This window comes from Psammomys obesus, unplaced genomic scaffold (assembly GCF_907164565.1).
Source record: "Psammomys obesus unplaced genomic scaffold, mPsaObe1.curated_primary_1811, whole genome shotgun sequence".
NCBI classification, from domain to species: Eukaryota; Metazoa; Chordata; class Mammalia; order Rodentia; family Muridae; genus Psammomys; species Psammomys obesus.
In genome coordinates this window covers 6,650,169-6,670,341 of record NW_026590062.1, presented here as the reverse complement: position 1 = coordinate 6,670,341, position 20,173 = coordinate 6,650,169, and the positions used below count along the sequence as shown (strand labels likewise).

The 20,173-nt window shown below is 48.7% G+C and overlaps 1 protein-coding gene across 1 annotated transcript in view; it reads right to left on the bottom strand.

The window, feature by feature from the left end:
- Ksr2 (kinase suppressor of ras 2) overlaps positions 1–20,173 on the bottom strand; it is a 287,352-nt gene that overhangs the window by 207,576 nt on the left and 59,603 nt on the right. The gene's annotated exons all lie outside the window — the stretch shown is intronic.

The following is a 20,173-nucleotide window of genomic DNA, read 5'->3' as shown; positions in this document are numbered from 1 at the left end:
CACACACACACACACACACACACACACACACACACACACACACACACGTCCTCGGTCCCTTCTACCTGCAGCCAGCTCCTCCCTTCCCCGAATGTTACAGAGCGACAGTCTGCCTCGACCCTCCAGCTGCCAGAATCGTGAGCCAAATACGTTTGTTTTCTTTATGAAGTACCTTGCTTCCGGTATCTTGTTAGAGCCACACAAAACGAACTAAGATGCCACCCCATTCTCACCGTGTTGCTGAAGACGGGCCAACAGGTAGACCTCGGTATTTTGCTGCGGTGGCTGCAGGATGGCGCGTCCTCTTTGTGGTAGTAGCCACCATTTTAACCCAATGGATCCTCTGACCCAGCAATTGCACGTCTAGAAGCTCATTCTATGGCACCCACCTTTGGAACTATGCCCGAGGATTATTTTTTTTTTTAACAGTTCTGCTTACAATAGCAAAAGGCTGTGAACACTCTGTGAACCCACTCACGACATAGTATACCGTGCAGTAGCCACACAGGGACCCCTACGCCCCAGCTCCTAAGCTGTGAGTCGTGCACAACTGAACGCAGGGTCGGGTCTGGAAAGTTTGGGGGACATTAAAGATTTCTGAATATGCACTAACCGAAAGTTCATTCCAGATCAAACACGTAGGGTTCTGGGGTGTTCCTGGCAATGCCCACAAGTGTCCCCATCCCACGGTTTTTAAAAATCACGAAATGAATTGTCTGGGGATTAGGACAGAATTTTCAATGACTTCGAAATGGTGCTGAACCCGTTTCTACCATCTCATACTCTGTTTTTATGCAAAGCAGCATTCTCGGTACTGACAATGATAAAATCAGAATATCAACTGGCTCTAAGAAACCTCGAAAACACCCTGCACCCTGCAGTATCAAATATCAAATGTTCAGTTCAGTTTTAGTTATTCATATAAAAATAAATAATAAGCACACCCATCTCACTAGTACACACATTCATTTTCATCTTTAATAAATGGTGACATCATATAAATATATATAATCACTCTGAAATAAACTTTGCTATGATTTATAATCAGTAATATTAGAATAGTTACACCCGCATACCCCAGTTGCATAAACATTTCACTGGTAAAAAGGGGTGGTAAGTGGCTGTAGAAGAATGTTAATTCAGAACATACATGCTCTGGAAAGAGATCACATCCAAAAATCTTCCGGGTCTGTGTGATCTGGCTGGAATACAGACACACTTTTAATGCCAGGAGAGAGAGGCATGCAAATCTCTGAGTTCTAGTCAGTGCTGTTGAGACAGGCTGAGTCAATGAGTTGAGAGGCAGTGCAATAGAGTTAAGTTAATGGCAGATCAGTTCATGGAATTCAGAAGCAGTTTTTTGTTGTTGTTGTTGTTTTGTTGTTGTTTTTTTTTTTTTTAATCAGAACAGTTTTACAGAGACTGAAGAGAGAACAAGCTAAACACAGGTGAAGACAGAACAAGCCAGAGAGTGAGAAGGAGCCAGAAGATTAAAACAGATTGCCAGAGTTAGTTTGAGGCCAAGCAGAGCAATTCAGTGAGAAACTGAGAGAAGCCAGACTGAATCATTCATCTCGAAATGGAATTTGAGCCAGAATAGCTGAGTTGAACCAGCCAGCCAGAGTTCAGAAAGAACTAGAAAGGTTGAGTTTAATGGAGGTTTTGGTTTCTTTAAAAAGTCAATTATATACGTAAATATGTTTCTGTTTTAATCCCAAGTATGAGATTTTAGTTTGGGCTTTAGTTTGTCTACAGCTGATAACTGCCTCTAGTGGGGCATGGTCTTTACCAGCCTGCCTTGTGCCGCACGAAGAGGGGCGTGGTCTAGGACTCTGAGGAATATAAACAGGAGAGCCCAGAGAGAAAGTGTGGCAGTTTGGAGAGACCAGAATGAACAGTGTGGCACCCTGGAGGAGACAGACAGAAACGTTTCAATACAGTGGCTTGGAGGAGACTGCTGGCTGTTGATGGGGATTGGTATAACCCTCAACAGCCCAGAGGAGTAAAGGGGGCTGTGCCCTCTCCCCACTAACCTTCTCTCTCCTACCTAGGGTTAAAGGGTTGGTGGAAGGGAGATAAAGGCCTAAATAAAATAGAGTTTAGAAACAAGCACAAACAGTGAGCTTATTCAGCAGGAAGTCTCAGGCTGAAAGCATTCTATGCCTAGATTAGACTGTACGAAGGCTAGAAGATTCCAGGTCTAGGCCTGGGTTAGCAGACGGAGGCAGTAAGTCTCCAAGAAGACAATTAAATCAGGCAAATAAAGCATACTTTTACAAGGGAGGAAGTTCCAGAAGCTCACACCACTGTCAAATAAAATGACAAGGCAGCAGACGGTGGTTTCTAAGACCTCCTGAGCAGAATCTCCCACTCTCCAGCAAAACGTGCCCATGTATTTCTTTGTAAATTCAGAGCCTCTTTCTGGAAGGATCCTTGAGCCTCTGGGGATGAGGAAAATGAAGGTAGGAAACAGAATGGGGAAAAAGAACATTTCCACCCTGCTCTGTCCTTTGACCTGCAAGTCACACATGAGTCTCCATCAGCCATCCAGTGCTTCTTTAGAGAGACCTGGACCATGATTCTGAACAGACGCCAGGAATGCGAAAGGAATGCTGTCTGTTTTGTTCGTGGCTAGTCTGTGGGAATGAACAACACTAACCAAATTAAGGCAATACAGGAGGCAGGAGCAGTGGCTTAGAGGGGTTTGATTTCCAGCACACACATGTCAGCTCACAACCATCTGTAACTCCAGATCCAGGGTATCCAGTACCTCTTCTGGTGCACATTCATACATGTAGACAAATACTCATAAACAATAATAATAATAATAATAATAATAATAATAATAATAATTAATAAAAAAAGAAATCAGGTAGGAAAGAGAGGGAAGAAGGAAGGAAAGAAAAAAGAAAGGAGGAAGGGAGGGAGGGAGGGCGAGCAGGCAGACAGGCAATACCAGTTTGCCAAGCAGAGGATACCAGAACAACACACAGTTGCATTTTTTTAATCGTTAATCAAAGCTCTATAAGAGACATTAAGAAAATGAGGGTCAGCATAGCGGCCTAGAGGAAAGGTGTTAGCCACCAAGCCTGATGCCCTCTTCTGGTCTTTCCAGGTATTACACGCACACGTAGCATACAGAGATAACCTGGAGACAAAACACCAACACATAAAATAAGATGAAAACTAAAATCTTGTAATGAAAAAAAGTACAAGGAGCGCTGGAAGTGTAGGTCAGAGCAGTAGGAACACCCGCCTAGCCCATGTGAGGTCCTGGGCTCCATCCTCGGCACCACGAGAGCCTGCAGGGTAAAGACCACGCCTGCGGAGCGGCTCTCTCTGGCGGAGCGATGGTGGAAGGCAGGCTTTTTTGTGGACGTTCTTGACGCTGGTTGTTTTTAGTTTCTGTCTCTGTGAGTGAGGGACATTCGCTGGTGTTAATGCAGAGAACACACAGCATCCTCAAGCCCAGGTGTGGCTGGGGAACATGCTAGAGCCCTGGTGCTGTGTGGTGTGAGCCGGAATATGGACAGGGTGGGCAGAGCTCGGAGGGCACGCCCCCTTGGCGAGCCTGGCCCTGCGTTGACGCCCCCACACACGTGATTCCAGAGCGTAGCTCTCCCGAGTCCTCCCCGCCCAAATACCTGCCACACAGGCCTATGACCGGGCGCAGCCATCTTTGTTTGGTTTTGTCGGGTCGCATCTGTTGTGCAAGATGAGGACTAGAGTCTGGGTCCCCAGAACTCACATAAAACCTGTGGCTATGCTGGCCTCCCTAGAATGCCAGCTCGCAGGGGCGGAAGAGAGAGGATTCCCCAGGAAAAGCTGGCCAGCTAGACGAGCTGGGGGGAGGGGTGAGCTCTGCGTTGAAGAGACTTTGCCGCGGTACAGTGGAGAGGGATGGAAGGAGTGACTCGACGGCACCCTCTGCCTTCCATGAGCATGTGCACATACAAGCATGTGAAACTCCCACCCACATGTGCCCACAAACATGTGAGACATGTATCCCATGCACACCACACACGCAGGAACTTAGGTTGACCAGCTATCAATCCATGTTTGTTCTCATTGATTTTAAAATAAAGGTTTGTTTGTTTGTTTGTTTGTTTTTTCAGATCTATGATCTTCCTAATTACATGGAAATGGCCCTGAGGTAGCGTGTGTGTGTGTGTGTGTGTGTGTGTGTGTGTGTGTGTGTGTGTGTGTTCAGATAAGGTCTTAGTGCTAAGCCCAAGCCGGACTTAAATTCTTGATCCTCCCGCTTCAGCCTCCTGAATTTGGGGATCACAGTTGTGTGTAGTGATACCTGGCTTGACAGTGTCATTTTCTTCTTCTAATTTATTAATTTATTTTATTTACATGTATGTGTTTGCCTGCACGGGTCTGTGTGCACGCTCGCATGCAGGAGCCTGAAGCAGCCAGAGGAGGGCAGAAGATCTCCTGGAGTTACAGATGGTCTTGAGCAGCCATGTGGGGGCTGGGAACCGAACCTGGGTCTTCTGCAAAAGCAGCGAGGTTCCAGCCCCCATAAAGCCATGTTAGTGGCAGTAAGTTTGCCCAGAAATGTTGCTTCCCCAAGACTAAGGTCACACACAGTGCAATCGTGACTGTGAGTGATGGTTCCATGATGAACACCTTTCATTAATCATTGAATCCTTGTGACAACCTTGAGTTCTGATCACCTTCCACATTTTACAAAGGAAAATATTGAAGCCAAAGTTAAGCAAAGTTAAGGCATTTGCCCAAGGTCGTCACTGGCTCAAGGCCGTCCAATTTCGCCCAGGTCTTGAACCCAAGTCTTATAACTAAACGGCTGACACTTAATCCTGATTGACAAGTTGAATTTGGCAAGAATCACGCTTCTAGAGTAGGGTGACTAAGGTTAGAAGAGCCACCTTCAATGTATGAGCACCGTTCCATGTGCTAGGGACCGGGACTGAATGAAAAGGAGAAACTGAGCTGAGCGCCAGCATTCATCTCTGAGAAGACAACGCTGTGCACACAAACCGCAAGGCCGCATGGTCAGAGCCAAGCGAGAAGGGCAGCCAGAGGTCAGCCTGGGCATCCGAGATGCAAAACTGATGGGCAAGCTTCTGACACAGCAACGATCCATTATCACAGAACGGGAATGGCTGGAGTGCCGGGCTTGCTAAGGGAAGCAGGGCCTCTCCTTCCTTCTCTCACAGTTCTGGGAGGTGGTTTTAAGCACCAAGCTTATCACACCACACCCCTGTGTGAGGGGTGGTGCTGAAGACAGGAGCTATGCCCCTTCAGGTAATCCAGGGACCAGAGCATTTAGAGGCACATAGCTATTTGGCAAGAATCATTCAGTATTCACTGAGTCTGTTTTTCCAGCCAGCCTTACTCCATCCATTTCATTTTCTATGGAGTCATTTTTCTTTATGAAAATACTGCCCACAAAATCTCTGCATTGAAAATGCCGTCTCTAGCCTTGGTGACAGTGGTGGTTGTGGTGGGGCACACCTTTAATCCCAGCACTCAAGGAGGCAGAGGCAGGCAGATCTCTGTGAGTGCAAGCCCAGCCTGGCCTACAGAGTGAGTTCCAGGATAGCCAGGGCTACACAGAGAAACCCTGCCTGGGAAAAAAAAAGAAGAAGAAAAGAAAAGGCAAGCCCTTCACCACAGAAGGTGTACAAAGCAGTAATATTCCCTTGGGCCAAAGTTCGATTCCTTTTACATTAGAAGTGTAGCTCGGTGGCAGAGCAAATTACCAGGGTTGTATGTGTCCATTAATATTTACTATTGACATATCTTCTGGTAAAACTGCTGTTAATCCTAAACAGCTGTATAACCATATCACCACACAGAGACTGGGTTTATTTAGTTAACCTAGAACACAATGCTGGGCAATAGTTACTCCCTCCTAAACCTCCAAGCCCACATAGTTTCCTAACATTTAGATTTTACCCATTATACTTGTTTTTTGTGAAATCTTAGGTCTGGTTCATTCTCCATGGTCGTTCCAAGATCTGTCCTCCAGCTCTGCTCTCCCAGCCTCTTCTCTCTTCCTTCTCTGCCTCCCACCACTTCCTGTCCTCTGGCTCCTCCCCTCTCCCACCTACTCCTTCCTCTCTATTGCTCAACATTGTGGCTGGTTGTTTTATTTTGGCATGTTTACACAAAGTTGAGACAGGTGATTCTTAGAATAAGTATCACAATGCAATATCCAGATTGAAACCAGAGAGTGTGGGGGGGGGGGATCAGCATTTGAATGAACAAGGGTAAGGTGTATACATTCCACAAAAACATTATACCAACAGCCAGCATGTATGAGGTCCTGGGTTCAAGCCCCAGAACCAACCAAAAGTCACTGTAATAATAATTAAATCCTTCAACATCACTAAATTCGTTTTTTAAATAGTTGCTGATATGTTTCTCCTTTCGAATGTGTCTCATGTCGGGGTCACATTATTGGGACTGTATTGCACATGAGGGAATGGAGGCTGGGGTCCTGGCCTCCCATCCCAAAGTCACACAGTGAAAAGGTGGCAGGGCCGGAATCCGACCTCAGGACATATAATGCCCACTTTCTAGGGCCTCTCCTTGCTTCTCCACTGAAAGACACGGTGTAAGAGACTTTGGTGGCCCCAACCCACCTAGTGGCCTAGTTAATTTTTAGGTCATCGTCAATTCAAGTCCACACAGAGCTAACGTGGAAAAAAAAGCAGTTCAAAGGGTCCACCTTCTAATTTCAGCAAGGCTGGTCGAAGTGCTCCCACCGGGGTTACAGGCGCCATTCCACACCGACTAAGGGAGTGCGGGATCTTAGGGTGCAGTTCTCCATCTGCACACCAGAGGGCAGCCCGGCACCTCATACAGCAAATGGAAACTGTCTGCAGGCCCAGACTCCATCCAAGCATGCCCCACGCCTTATTACTGTGTTCCATATTAGCAGGATGGTAAATTTAGCAGCATAAACACACACACACAAGAAAAAGAAATTAAAAGTCAAGACATGTGACAGCTCTAAAAATAACTGTGTCTCAAATCCCTAATGGGAAACAGGAAACTTTTCACTCCGAATCTAAACTAAGACAAACTGCAAAGACCTATAGGAAACACGCAGGGGGTTGGCTTGCTCCCGCCCAAAGTCATCACCTTCGGGCGCTTCTCTCTGAAAAGAGGAATCTGGAAAACTGGGAGGAGTTCAGGGTATGGGGGGGTGTCCCCGATCCCTCAGGCCTCTGTGAACCTCCCAGCCCACTAGGGCTGGGGCTCATCTCACACCCCATGACACGTGGGACATCTGGGGCCCAAGGATGAGAAAGGCAGCATGCAAGCTGCCCAGAACGGAGACCCTGCAGCCTCCCCTCCAACCACAAAGTCTGGCCTTGCACTCGTCTCTCCTACCATCAGGAAGCTCTCCTAGCAGCGCCAAAGCGACCTCCCACCCTGCAGAGTTCTCTCAGCAAACCAGGCCCACCCCGTTCCACACACACGCACCCCACATCCTTGGTAACACTCTTTATCATAGACGATCCTGTTTATTGGTTTCCATGGTTACACCTCCCCACCACCACAGCCTGTCAGCTCCAAGCAGGGGTTTTCTCTCCTGTGTTCCCCAGCATTTGGAGCCTGCCCAGCAGACAGACAGAGGTCTGTCCATTTTCCTTGGTCTTTTGACAAACACACATTGCTGGAAAGAGCCGCCAGACCTTTGGAAATGAAGACCTGAGTCCTTTCCTAAGGTACAGCCTGGGCAGGACTGGCTTGCTGGACATGCAGCCAAGGCTCTAGGGATGGCAAAGCCTGCCAGGGTAATGAAATAGCTGGAGCTGCAACCAGAGGCCTAAGGCTGGCCTGCTGTTGCCAGGGTGACCACTGTCATAACACCCCTGCAACAGGGGCCAGCTGACGGGAGAGAACCGTCTGGCTGAGAAGGTTTCAAACAACTGACCCTGTTGCATCTAGAGGGGGGTGTCCAATCAGTCAGGGGCAGTCAAGGGATGTGGATATCCCACTGCCCACCACTTTGGGTTCAGGATAGCTGATGGCTTTTCTGTCTTTTTTTTTTTTAAGATTCTTGTGTGTGGTGTGGTGTGACATGGCGTGGCATGTGAGTGTGTGTGTGTGTATGTGTGTGTGTGCACGCGCGTGCGCAGGTACCCATGGAGTCCAGAAGAGGGCACTGGGTCCCTTGGAGTTGGAGTGACAGGTAACAGTTCAATACAGATACTGAGAAATGAACACAGGCAATGTGCCTTCTTAGCCACAGAGCCATGTCACCAGCCCAGACAATGTCGCTTTCCTCACTCTAAGGAACAGCGGCAACACAGTGAGTGACATAGTGTAGACACTCAGTCCCCAGCACTTCCAACATGTAGTCCAGGCTAGCCTCAGACTCACCGTGTAGCCAAGGATAATGCTGAACTTTGGATCCTCCTGCCTCCACTTCCTGAATGCCGGGGCATGCAGCCATGCACCCGCTCAGCCCGTTTACACTATGTTGGGGATGCACGCAGGCCAGGCAAGTGCTCTACCCACTGAGCTACCATTATTATAATATGAACAGTTCAATATGCTGCCACAATGTAGTTATGTAATAGAGTCATGCACTCGTGAACAGTGATACATAATCTGAAATGTAACCATATCATATTTGTAGTAAAAATGAGACTTGTAGATTTTTATATACTCGCTGTATCTACCAGTCTACTGATAATAATACTAATTCACCAACTCTTATTTAATAATCTAGTCACAGTTGAATTCATAGCTACAGGGATTGCCAGACACTGGGATAAGTGATTTGCTAATATCAAATTTGATTGTCACTCTGTGTACCTTTCAGGCTGAGACCTCTTAGAGGGAAGACAGCAGAGACATAAAGTAACCACCAACCTGCCTAAGGCGATGAGCACACCGACAGGGACAGAACTGCCAAGCCTGTCCTGTCCCTGAGTTCAAAGTTGTCAAACTGCTTGCTGGAGAATTGCCTGGGGATCTTGTTAAAAATTCACATGCTAAGCCCCTGCTTGGCTCCCCTCCCGGCCCCCAGGACTCCTGGGACTGGGGGCTTCTCTTTCCATATAAACAAGGTCCCCAGGCAGTTCGGAGACGCGAGAGTTTGGCTTCACTGTCCTAGAAGAGCCTGGCTCTCCTTGAGTCACCGAAGCTCCAGCAGTGAGGGCTGTAAGGGGGTGGGGAACAGGCACAGAGTCGGTAGTCCCAGAAGGCACAGGTACAGGGTTGAGGAGGATAAAAATACAAACTTAATCTGTGGCTCCCTTGCAATCATTTTCAACTTTTCTGGAACAGGGAGGTGCCCAAAATATGTACAAGCTTCCTCCCTGCCTTCAGGGGAGCCTATTACCTAATACGTTCAACTTCTAAAAAAACGCCCCAGCCTAAATCATACCTAAACTGAACGAAATTTCAATTTAACCAGCCTATCAGACCTCGCACCCACTCCATCTAACACAGACACACACACACACACACACACACACACACATACACACACGGTAGCTCCCTCCCTCGTAACCCTCCCCAGGGGTCACATCGTAGGCGAAATGCACGCTGATAAGCGGGGGACCCACCCAGGTGCCTCCGTTCTGAACCTCGCAAGTGAGAAAGGTCAAGGGCAGTAGAGAGTGAAAAGTGAATAGGGCCTGTGGGCGGGTGTCACACTGAAGGGCGGCGCTAGGGGCGGGGCTGGAGGTCTGATCCCCACGCCAGGTGTGGGCAGTGCCGGAGGTGAGTTTAAGGTCAGCCTGGGCTACACAGTGGGACGCTGTCTCAAAAAAAGAAGAAAAAAAAAAATACCGGGGAGAGACCAGAAGGATCTAGAATAAACTTTATGGGCTGAAAGTCGTCGAGGCAACAGCTAAACAGCATGTTCTGTTTAGTGACACACTGCCCAAGACATCCTCAACGCAGCGCTGCTCGTGACTTCGAGATTGAAATTGATTAGGTCACAGAAATAACCAACACAGTGAATAAACCTACATCTCAGCACGCTTGACCCAAGATAATAATAAAACAATGAAATAAAATTCCAGGGATGGAGAAGTGACTCAGCGGTTGACATCGCTCACTGCGCCTGCGGAGGACCCGGGTTCGATTGCCAGCACCCCACTGGGTTGTTGACTTCCGCCTGCACTACAGTTTCAGGGTTATCTGGTACCGTCTTCTGGCTGCCGTGGACACCTGCATGCATACATGAACTCACCCAGGCTCACACACATACGCACATACACATAATTTTTTTAAATAAATAAATAAATAGAGCTTAAAAAAATCCAGATTGCATCCAGATTGCTGAGGTCTCTGATCACTGTTCAGCTGAGAATTCAACCCCCTCAAATAACCTGAAAACTTCATCGGGGTTTAACATTAATTGGGTGGGGGGAAACCCAAGACCCTCATTAGAATTCGATCTTTAGATCCAGTCAAGACCTGGGACGCCTTATACACATGAAAGATCACCAAACCCACCTGAGTAACTTCTGAATTAAACAGCTTGTGTATTTAGGTGATTATTTCCTATTCCTCCAACCAGACAGGACGTAGCAAGATGAACACAGCCTCTCTGACACTGACCCAAAATGTGTGGTTGAATGGCTGATTTAGACACACGGTTTCAGTTGAAACTGAACTCAAAACTGGTCGACCTCACCAGAAGGCTTAGCATATTTATGGAGGTTTTGGGTTCTAATTTTGCTAGTGCTCAGGCATGAACCCAGGTCTCCAGCATGCCAGCATAGCGCTGAGCCGCTGAGTCACGAGACCCGATTACCAATGTGATTGGTTGTTTTTTCAGCACACGTGTGTGTGTGTGTGTGTGTGTGTGTGTGTGTGTGTGTGTGTGCGCGTGCTCACACACTCCACAGCACTCGGAAGGGGGTGGATCAGAGGATCACTTGAGAGAGTCAATTCTCTCCTCTCAGCAGGTGGTCCCGGGAATCAAACTCAGGTCACCAACTTTGGCAGCAATCGCCTGTACATGCTGAGCCATCTCACAGGCCCCCATCAAAGTTACTTCCCAAAGCCGTTCTGGGTTATGCACATAGCTGAGAAGGCTTGCTAATCAATAATTAGGATGCTTAAAATTTCCATATATCGGACGTATCGATACTGTTTAAACTGTTTGAAGGTGTTTAATTGTCCAGATCAGAACTTCAAGTTCCACTGAATAAATTTCACACACAAGCCAAATATTTCAGGTACAAAAATACAGTTGGGGGTGTTTCTGTTAAACAGACAACGGCCCCGTGTACAGAAACACGGCCACGCCCTTGCTGTTTTTACTCTTTGATTTAGTTACTGAGGGAGGTGTTGCATGCAACAGAGCCATTCGGAAGTCAGAGGACAACTCGTGGGAGTCAGTCTGTCCTTCCAGTCTGTGAGATCTGGGGATCCAGCTCAGGTCAGGCTCCACAGCAAGTGCTTCTCCCTCCCTCAACACCCCCTCCTTTTCACCTGCCCCAACTGTGCCCTTTGACTACCCAGGTGAAGAAAGTCTAAAGCAAGAATGAATGGCCCTGCACTCAGGTCTAGAGGAGTTGTGGATTCAAATGTTCCGCATGACCTCTCAGAGATGCACTTTTCTCTGTTAAGTGGGGATTTTTTTTTCTTTTAATGCTATACTCAAGAGCGACATCAAGTTCCCAAGGTTATCAGCAGTATGACTGGAGAAAGCAGACACATCCCTCAGGAGCTTTCTATCTGGGTCTCTGAACTGCTGGGCAAGAGACCCATCCTGAATCTCTGTACTTGGAATTTTAGCCACAGGGATAAGGTCAGTAGCAAACACAGGGGTGAGGGGCTGGGCTGGAGCACAAGCCCCCCACGAAGTCGCCCCAGGCCATGTGAAGGTCACCACAGGCCCTGCAGCAAGAACAGTCACATTTGTGAAGTGCCCGGGATACCAGGATTGCGTCAGGCTCTGCGGCAGGTCAGCTAACGGGACCAAGCACTTGAGCCAACAAGGTCCAACAGAGCTCTCTAGAATGACGGCCATGTTCTGTGCCTGTGATGCCACACATGGCTATGGAGTGCTTGGGGCATCGACAGGGTGTATGGCCAAGAAGCTGAGGCTAAGGTTGTGTTTAATATGAATTAACTTAGTAGGGGCGAGCTGCGTGCAGCAATGGCAGCCATATTGGATGGTATGGACACGACCTTTTCTCCATGGTGGTCACCCCCATCATCTAAACTTAACCCAACTGATTGATTAGATAAAATAGAATGAGCCAATGGTGAGATGAAGCTATATTATATAAATGCAGGTTTATTGGGAGCAGTGTGTGGGGGGGGTGTACACTGGGGGAGAGAAGGAGATAGGGAGACAGAGAGTAGGAAAGGGGGAAAGGAGCCGGCGGAACCAAGATGTCTGGATTATATAGAGACGGGCCTCTGGGAGAGGAGAAGCTCCGCCCCTGGGCAGAGGGCAGGGCATGCCAGCCATGCCCTGCAGCAGGTAAGGACTTTAATGCCGACCTTCTGGGTGCTGTGGTGCTTTGAATGAGAATGACCCCCACGAGCTCAGCTGTTTGCGTAGTTGGCTGGACTGGCTGAAGGGTGTTGGGCACGTGGCCTTGTTGGAGGAGGCGTGTCACTGGGAGCCAGCTCTGAGGTTTCAAAGCTTCAATCCACCCGGATCAAGATGTGAGCTCTCAGCTCCAGGCCCATGTCCGCCTGACCGCCTGCCTGTCGCCATGTTGCCTACCACGATGATAAGTACTGAAATTAGCGCCTTTTTTTTTTAATTAATGAAAGGAAGCAAATTAACTTTCTTTCAGAAGTTGCTTTGCTCATGGTATCTTGTCACAGCAAAAGAAAAGTGACAGAGATGGGTAGACATGACGGATGGGCAAAGGGTAACTGCAGAAGGTTGAGGCTGTGCCAAGACGTGAGGTGTCCAACAGACTAGAGATTATGTCTCTAGTAGTAGTAGACGAGTAGTCCAACAGACTACTGTCCAACAGACTAGAGATTACGTCTCACTTAGACCTTGATCCCAGCCTAGATGGAGGCCCAGGATCACCCGAGACCTTCGGTCCACATAGCCTCAGACTCCACTCTCCAAACCTTCTTCTGTAGGACTCTGGGCAGCCTGAAGGTGACATCCGTTCTCTCAGCCCGAGAGGCTCTGCCCTCAGCCCCGCCACAAAGCCCAAAAGCCCTTATTCTGACCCCACGTGAAAACCCTCCTGCCCCTCGCATGTGCTCAGCTCACCATACCCCAAGGCATTTGCACACGCCGGCCCCTTCACCTGGAGCCCACTTCCCACCCAGCAGGTTGACTCCCTCTCGTCTTTGTAGGCTCCATTCATAAAGCATGTCCATCCTAGCCAGGACAAAGGAGTCCACTGCTCGGGTGATGTCCCCTGTCGATATGTTCCTTTTCCTTCACAGAACTGATCACACCATACAATCACATGACAGGGACACATGGTCATAAGCATGTCAGCGTCGGCATCTCTTTTGTCTCTCTGGCTCCTGGCATGGGGCCTGACACATAGTGGGTGCTTTATTTACAAACAACTCTCTTAACTCTCTCATGCAGTCCTTTGCTTACACTGGGGCCTCTCAAAGTGATATCCCCAGATCAGAGGTGCTACCCACCAGGGGCCTGTTGGTCATACTGAGCGAGACTCTGGGAATAACTGAGGTCACCGCCTTTGACCTCCCGCTCACCCTTCAAGTAGCAGGTCAGATTCTCTGTGTCTTTCTTCCGAAGTGTGATCTACCACTTCCAGCTTCAGAAAACACAAGGGTTCTTCTGTTTTCATTTTGAGAAAGGGTCTCATATAGATCAGGCTAGCCTGAAACTTTCTGTACCGAAGCGAGGCTGACAGTGATCTCCGATCCTCCTGCCTCCACTCCCCACGTGGATGTACTGTATGCACTTAGCAGCTACAATATGCCCCTCCCGTTAGAAGCATTTCTATTCCAACCTGGTTCTACCAGCAGCTACTATGGGGACAGGGTCTTCCCTGAAGTGCAAAGAGGAACAGATGAAGGTTCTATCCACAGACACACCCACAGCTGCCTGACTGATCCTGGGCTCTGACCCGGTCTGACCCAGACACTGCTCGGCATGCTCGTCTGTTTATTTTGGATTTGTTATGGAGCGTGGAGGGGATTGGTGCCGGCGATCTGAAAAGCAACTTCATGCAGCTGGAACGAACCCATGGTGGGAGACACGTTGGCAGTAGAGGTCAGAGCAAATGTATTCCTTCCGTAGAGGGGAGAGAATGTCTGCGTGTGTGTGTGTGTGTGTGTGTGTGTGTGTGTGTGTGTACGCACATGTGTGTGCTTTTGCATGTGTACATACATGCAGGTGCCTATGTGATGGATCTTATCTCAAAAAACTGGTGGGCAGGCCTGAGAAATGACACCCATTGTTGAACTCTGGCCTTCACACACAAGTCCATGCAATGCTCATAGACACACACACAGACACACACACAAACACACACACAAATGTTGCTGCCTGGATGTGTAACTGGGAGGTAGAGCTCTCCCCTAGAATGCATGAAGCCCTAAGTTCAACTCCCAACACAGCAATCAAAATCAAATAAAACGTATCGCCGTGCCTGGGGCTTTGCGCATGTCTTGGTTTGGCCTGGTTTTGCAATGCTATGGATGGGCCAGGCTAGCACTTTACCACTGAGCTACAGCCCAGTCCTATAGTGCCTGTTTCACATGTAGAGAAACTGAGGCATGGCCAGGTGCCTGGCTGGCTGACTTGCCTAACAGTTCCCATTCGGGTTAGTGCCGGAGGCAGAATCTGAACCCGGACCATCCAAACCCCAGCATGATGGCCCTATTCCCAGCCTCTCACACATGGGTCACCTGGAAAAGTAAATCACAGGGCTAAGAGCCAGCATGCCAGTAATGGAAAGCAGAGGCCCGAGGTTAATGCCCCCGCAGGGACAGACCAATGGGCCCCGGGGGCCTGCCGCCTGGCCCCCCAGGGAGAGGAAGCCCAGGTGCATGGAGGGAACCCGGCACCCTGCAGCAAAGTTAGCAGCTATGAAGGCCAAAGATTTCCACCCAAATCCCCACTTGGAGCAACCAGGCTCTTAGGGGAACATTACCACGGGTCCCTGGGGCAGAGATTTTCCATGCTTAGCTTCTACTCAAAGGAAAATTTTGCTAGAAAGTTTAAATGGTATGGCTATTTTTAGATAATGAGGCCGGGGGCCACGGTGTCAGCTCCGAGGTACAGAAGGCTGGGGTGCTGCCTCCGTGTCTGAGTTCAGAGAGCTGAATGGCCCAAGGAGGGGAATAAAGACCATTCGGAAGAGACCTGCTCCATCCCAACCTTGAGGTTCCCAGCTAGGGGGACATCTGACATGTGGGCTATCAGGACTTGGAGACAAAGGACGCTCCTGGCATCTACAAGTAGAGGACCGAGATAGAGCTGAGTGTCCCCCCTGTCGCCCAATCAGCCACGCCTGGGCACGCATCCCCAGGTAGGATGTGCGTCTAGGTCAGCCACTTTCAAACCAGAGACTGAGCCTGAAGCCCTTGCAGCCTGAGAGGACTCTGACCATTAATCTGATCTAAGCCTCGGTGCAGCAGATCTGCCCGACTTTGCGCCTCTGTCAGTTTGGTGTGACTACGGCTTGGCTCTCCGAGGCTCTGCTTGGAGTGAAGGGCTCTGGGAAGTGACCAGCAGAGCAAAGGCTTTTACTTATCCACAGAGAGCTCCACGGGATGGGCTTCTTGGTGTGACAGCAACGAGAGCTGCCTCCAGCCAGGCCCCCGCCTCCTATTCTGTCACCTCCCGGTTTTACCACGACACCTAAAGTGAGACGCCATATACGGAAAATTTTGTGAATATTTATTTAAAAAGCAAGGGCAGAGAACACCTCCCTGTCCTGGGCCACCCAATGGTTTTGAGTGATAGAAATTGTAAGGCCCTGGTCCCCCACACCAGCCTTCCCGGGTCCACTTAGAACAGGATGTCACACGGACCCGGCGAGTCCCATCCTCCGTGGACACCTGCTGACATCAGCATTGCCTCTGCACCTAAGGGCCTCAGGGTCGAACCTCAGCGTAGAGTTTCCGCATCGGTGGCTGCGCTCTCCCAGCAGGACTGTGGATTTGGGTGGGAAGGGACACGTCCTGAAATCACGGCTTCTGTGGCCCGCAGCTTTTCTTCCAATGCTGGGGTCAGACCCAGAGCTCTAAGCATGTGGGCGAGCGCAGTAGCCGAGGGCAGCAAAACTTTGCAAAGGCCTGTGTGAGAGGGCCTTTCGCAGGGCTGTTCACACACGGAAGCGTTATAGATAGCCAGGCTTCTGTCCCTAAGTCCTGAGCGTGGGGGCTCCTGTCTCTCCCTCAGACCGTTCGTTCCCTGTCACCTGAAGTTGCTTGTATAATCGTAAGTGTTACGTTTTTTTTCTTCCCACCTAAATCCACCTTGGGACGCACTCAGGAGTGTAATGGAAACAACCTTGGACTCCAGCAAGAGGGAAAAGGAACTCGGGAGTGGAATATTGCAACAGACCAGCTTAGGCCTCAGAGGGCAGCTGGAGTCCCTTGTGGATGGGGAATTACCTCCAGGTCCTTCAACTGTCAGCTCGGGGGGGAAAAAAATGAAGCTGTTCGGAGGCCGGGCGAGAAAGCAGGGCAGAGCTGAAGCAGGAGGAAAGAGATATGAACAAGCGGAGTCCCTGAATCCTTCCTCCTCCTGCCCTGTTCACACGAGCACACCTCCTTTACTAGGATGAGTGAACACAGTTACACAGTAGAGAAAAATAGAACTAGAAAATCTTTATCTTCCTCAGCTCCCAGGAAACAGCTCGTTCACAACAGTCTTTCTTTCTACTTTGTCCATTTCTTCCTTTAGAATTTGTCCCATTTTTTTCCCCCTCTTGTCTTTCAAATTCTATTCTCATCGACAAATTTTATACTTTTCCAAGCCCTTTTCTCCGTATTGGCTTCTGGAACTAAAGTACACTAGGAGTCTACAAACTTATTGGCTAACCTCCAAATCCGGCCCTTGGCTTGTTTTTATAAATAAAGTTTTATTGGCACACAACCATACTCCTCTATTTACATATTGTCTGGGGCTCCTTTTAGGCTGCAACTGCAGAGCTGAGTACTCGACACAGAAACTGGATGACCTAGAACACACACCTAAAATATTCACTATATACATCCTTACAGAATCATTTGCTAACCATTGCTCAGAGGACGAAGAAATGAATGCATTTCACGGTAAGTTGCTTGTGAAGTGAATTTTTATAAATAGCACTATAGCTAGACTGCAGATTCTGGGCTGTGGCTGCCTTATGCCCTTGCCTGGCAATCAGCACGAGAGGGGGGACCACGCCGTCGGACTCCATCAGGGTTTGTTTTACTAAGAAAATGAAATGCTAACAACAGCTGAAGATGAAGCTGAGTATGTAAACTAGAGACTCATGCCTTTGCAAAAGAACAAACAAGTCCCCAGAGACCTGCTGAAGAAGGCTGGCTTACCTCACCTATAGATGAAGACCAACATCCCCTCCCCACAGACTGCTCGGGACTGGCCAGTGAACCCGAAGATACTATGCAACAGGTGTGTTGGGCACCACATGTGAGCAAAGAGGGCGTGGGCTCTGTGCTGAGACAAGCTACATCACATCTCCGGACAAGGCTGGCTGGGACACTAGATGCAAGAAAACAAAATGCGCAGAGAACCTCTGGGTGCTTGGCACACTGACTTTTCAGTTTCTGGGGCCAGAAGAAGGATGAAGAGAGGGAGGCCCTGGAGTGTGAAGTGGAAAAGCAGGTTGAGACAGGGTCTCATGTAGCCCGGGCTGACATCCACATGCTCTACAGCCAGGGATGACTTTAAACTTTTGATTCTCCTGCCTCCATCTCTCAGATGCTGAGATTGTAAGTGTACACCAATAAATCTCGTTTGTCCTATGATGAGGGGTTGAGCCCAAGGCTTCCTGGAGGCTCCACCAACACCCCCAGACCCAAATAAGGTAGCATAGACACAGCTAGGTTTCGTGTGTGTGTGTGTGTGTGTGTGTGTGTGTGTGTGTGTGTGTACATTTTCTCTTTCCACCCCTCTCCCTACCCCTCCACTGCCCCCTTTCATCCCCCATGCTCCACTCTTTTTGGTCACCTTCCTCCCCCAAAACAGCGTGCTCTCTCTCTCTTTCTCTCTCTCTCTGCCTTCTTCTTTCATATCACCTGCACCCATTACCCTCCCCTTTGTCATTCCCCTCCTCGAAGGTCCCCCTCCCCTTTCACGGCCCCCTTTCCCTTTCGTATTTTCATAACTTACACACACACACACACACACACACACACACAGACACACACACACACTTAAGTCTAGAGTTCGATATGAAAGAAACATGTGGTTTGAGAGAGGCAAACTGACCCTTGCCTCTCTCAACATCACGGTCTCCAGTCCTGATTTCATGCCCTTTTCACAGCTGAACAAGACCCCGCTGTGAATCCCAACCACACCCTCCTCTATGCACCCGTCATCAGGTGGATGTCTAGGTGGGGTCTGTCTCCCCCCTACCGTGAACACTATAACTGTAAACACAGGCCATACAAGGATCTCTGGGCCGTGCTGAGCCTCCTCCGGGTAGGCACCCGGGAGTGAAATAGCTGGATCATATGGCCATTCTATCTTTAGTCTTCTGAGGAGCCTCCACACTCCCACCCATGGTGGATAAAATTTCTTCTTCCTCCTGGGTGCAAAAGCTGCGGCAGTGCCCAAACCTCGGTGATCAGGCTAAAGATACCTCCGTGCAGCGCTGTTCTTTTTCATTTGACAGAGCTGGGTTGGCATCTGGGGCCATGCACACATTAGACAAGCACCTAGGCTGAGCTACATCCCTGTTCCATAAAAAAAAATAATAATAATAAGTTTTTAAAGTTAAAAATCAACACCAAAAAATACCCATGAAGAAAAATGTTCAAAGTGTTAAACCACAGCAGGATCTAACTGCGCCGACATTAGGGTGGTGAAATATTTAAGTTTGGGTCAGTGGCTATCTTTATACGAAACTCCCTTTTTACCTTTTGTGAGCGTTTGGCATTTATTGGGGGTTCAAATATTGCACGAAAGTATTTCCCATTACAACATTGCATATGGCAGGTTTGCTGGCACATGCCTATCATCTCATTACTCAGAGAGAGGCAGGAAAATGAGGACTTCCAGGCCAGCCTGAGCCACACAGAGACACCCTGTCATCACTGATTCTGAATGTCCCCCTGAGCTTTAGATCCAACAGGGTCCCGGGGCTTTGTTGACCTTCACCCCCTACTAACTCCAGACAGAAATCTATTAAATATCTCACATGAACATTCTCTCACCAGTCCAAGGGGTCTCAAAACCCCACTGTGCCTGTGACTCAGGCTGGGGGATTTAAACATAATAATGAAACAATTGTTCTGGGTGGAGAGACGCAGAGGCTTCACTTGTTTTGTTGTTGTTGTTTTTAGGTGCCCAGACTGCTTCACTCCCGCTAGGTCGGCTCTCATCAAAAGGACAGACCATAGGGCTGAAGAGATAGCTCAGGAGGTGAAGGGCTTGCTGCCGAGCCTGACAGAGCCACAAGGTGGGAGAAGAGAACGAACAGCTCTGAGCTGCTCTCTGACCTCCGCACGTGGACATGCCGCCTACCAATTAATAAATAAATGTAACAACATTTTAAATGTGATGCAAAAAGACAGTCACAAGCGTTGGCAAGTGTGCAGAGGAATTGAGCCGTCCTACACTGCCGGTGGGGTGAGAGACAGTGCGGCCACAGATGAGAGCTGTCTGGGGTCCCTCGAAACAGCAAGCATGAAGTCAGCAGTTCTGAAATTTGAGAACACGTGTCCAGGCTTTCAGAAGAACACTCCAAGGAGTATTGTTCACAACGGTCAACAGGGGAAACAGCCTGAATTGCTCATCAGCAGGTAAACAGATAAATGCGTGCCTATAGCCCAGCGACGGAATATCATTCAGTCAGGAAGAGGAACAAACAACTGATGTAAATGTGATTTTAAAAAAAAAAAAAAAAGATAGTTGGCCTGCATCATTTAAAAGGGTGAATTTTGGTGGACATAGTGGCGCATGCCCATAATCCCAGCACTCAAGAGGCAGAGGCAGGATCATTTCTTCAGTCTAACCTGCGATATACCATCTCAGATAGATAGATAGATAGATAGATAGATAGATAGATAGATAGATAGA